Source organism: Galeopterus variegatus, unplaced genomic scaffold (assembly GCF_000696425.1).
Source record: "Galeopterus variegatus unplaced genomic scaffold, G_variegatus-3.0.2 Scaffold9471, whole genome shotgun sequence".
In the NCBI taxonomy this organism is placed as follows: domain Eukaryota; kingdom Metazoa; phylum Chordata; class Mammalia; order Dermoptera; family Cynocephalidae; genus Galeopterus; species Galeopterus variegatus.
The window spans coordinates 53,079-55,709 of NW_007735582.1; the positions used below are offsets into that span (position 1 = coordinate 53,079).

General features: G+C 45.5%; 1 pseudogene; it reads left to right on the forward strand.

Moving 5' to 3' along the window:
• Window positions 1–74: 74 nt before the first annotated feature.
• The window catches only part of LOC103609320, a 3,868-nt pseudogene continuing 1,311 nt past the window's right edge, over window positions 75–2,631 (forward strand).

Sequence of the window (2,631 nt, forward strand, 5' to 3'; positions counted from 1 at the left end):
TGGATGCCTGTACCTTCGGTAATGATTTTTGGTTCATCAGAAGATCATGTACACCAAATGCAGAAGTGTGACACATGGCTGCAGATGGAATGATTCACCTGTGTATCTATGTTGTGTCTGCCATCACCAAGGATGCTGAGGTCACCACAACATTTGTTTATGAGTGTAATAACCATAATTATAAAGTGATCTGTGCATGTCACAAGGGAAACTGGAATTCCCCTATACAGAAAAGGAATCCTAATGCTGCAAAATCTCCACTCCCACTTCCTTCAAGCCTACTTCCATCAAAGCAGAGACCAGACATAGAAAAGCACAACAGAAAGAGCCAGAAATGGAACAGCAGAATGAGGCTCCAGAGGAAAATAATGACCAGCAACTGCAAGAAATCTCAGAAAAATTAACTGTGTCCAGTGACCATGAGGAGATAGACAATCCAGAAGAAAAACCAGAAGGTGAGAAAGAAGAGGTTATAGATGACCAGGAGAACCCAGCTAATAGCAGGAGGACCTGGGAAGATAGGAAGGTAGAAGCCATCATGCATGCTTTTGAAAACTTAAAGAAAGAAGCAGCGGGATCAGCCCTTGGAACAGAGAAACTCTGATACAGAGATTACCACCACCACTTCAGAGACTCCCATTGGAGAAGAGACAAAAACTGAAGCCTCTGAATCTGAAGTTAGCAGCTCTGCTTCAAACGTTGCCATCCCAAGCACCCCACAGAGTGTTGGTGTGAACACCCAGAGGTCTTCCCATCTGGGGGTGTTGCTGCAGAAAAACCAGTCCTCAAACCACCTCTAACAAAGTCTTTTAGGCCCTAACCAGAGAGGCAAATTTCTTAGTACTGGACCAGTTCAGCTCAAAGACTAAGCATCAGAAGCAACCCAATGCATAGCAGGCAGAGTTGTCACAAGCTGCCTTGGAAGAAGGAAGAAATAAGAGCTCAGTAACTCCTATCGAAGCTGGAAGTACAGACAGTTCAGGAGAAAACAGGTAATAAGGTCTGACCCAACTGTGGTATCAATTAATGGATCCCATGTCAACTGGGCTGCATCTAAATACACCCAAACCAAAAAGTATCTAGTTACAGAAAGATTGAATGACACAAGGAGAATCAACAGTGCTCTGCTGAGTGACTTTTACATATCACCACCAACCCAACTGTACTGGCAATGACCCTGAGCATGTCTCCGGGTCTTATCCATTCCCCGTTAATTTGTACCATCCCAAACAAGACATTCTCATTGGCTCACCCTTTCTCCCTGAGAGGTGTTGAAGGCCCCTTCTGCCTGATGACACATTCAGCTCCAGTAAGAAGCATTGGATAAAACAAGTCTTAGAAGAGGGAATGACTCAAACATCATCTATACCCCAAGAGACTAGAACTCAGCAGTTAGACCAAAGTAATGAGAACAGTAGCTCTTCCAGTACCTGCAAAGACAATGCAGACTTGTTGAGCCCATTAAAGAAATGGAAGTCTCGCTATCTGATGCAGCAGAATGTCACCAAGTTACTTTGGCCTCTGTCTCCAGTCACGCCACCCGCTCCCAATGCAAGGATCAAATATCACCCAGCTGGCCGTACCGGGCCTGCCTCATGTAGGAGAAGAGGAATGTCAAAATGATACAGCCTCATGTTCTCACCAATCACATATCTTACTACTGCTAGTCGCTGCAACACTCTCTGCAGTTGGAGAACATATGCTCCCCTGAGAGTTCCCCTGTGCATAGGCCCAAGTCCGTGTCACCTGAGCACTTCAGATCCTCTGCACTGATGGCATTAGTGGTCTTGTGATACACTGACATACGTTAGAGGATAAAGAAAGAACTAAATGGCCAGAAGGTTGTATGAGAAATACACCTGCTTAACAGTGAAACTTTGTCACCAAGAAGACATGGACTTGACAAAAGTAGGATACCTTGACTCCAACACTAACAACTGTGCTCACAGACCTACCCTGTCAACTCAGGTCATTCTGACCTGGCTCCCCATCCCTCCATTGAGTCCACCTCTGAGACTGGTTTCCCAAGCAGGAGTGGAGATGGAACTCAGACCCTCATGAGAAATTCAGACCAGGCATTTGGAACAGAGTTCATCTCGATGTACGTCTACCCCACTTTGAATGCTATGCCCTTGAGCAAATGGATTATATTGAGGGTCTCTCTTAATGGGAGATAGGAAATCTTTACATTTGGATGGGGGATATTGATCCCCTGAAGAAGGGTTTCCCAGCATATATGAACATAGCTTTATGAAAGGCCTCTCTCATGGATCCATGTCACCTGGTAGTGAAAGGACCTATGAAGGAGTCCCATCTGCTCCACAGAACCCACTGCAGAGGAAAAAGGTATCCCTGCTGGAGAATTGTAAGTGGAAAAAACAAGCCAAGGAGAATACTGCTGGTGGAGAAAGTTACTCTGCACAGAGCAAAAGAAGTCTACAGGAACTAGACAAGGCAGCAGTAACTCTGAGACTGGTGCCCACAGTGTGCAGGGATCCTCAGCCCCTCGCAAAAAAATTCTTCCCGTCTCATTCCTCTATGTCCATTCTGGTAAGCCCATTAGATTCCTGAGGACTTCTTCATCTTACTGCAGACCAGAGAACATCAGCAGTAGGTGGATGGTTCCCACAT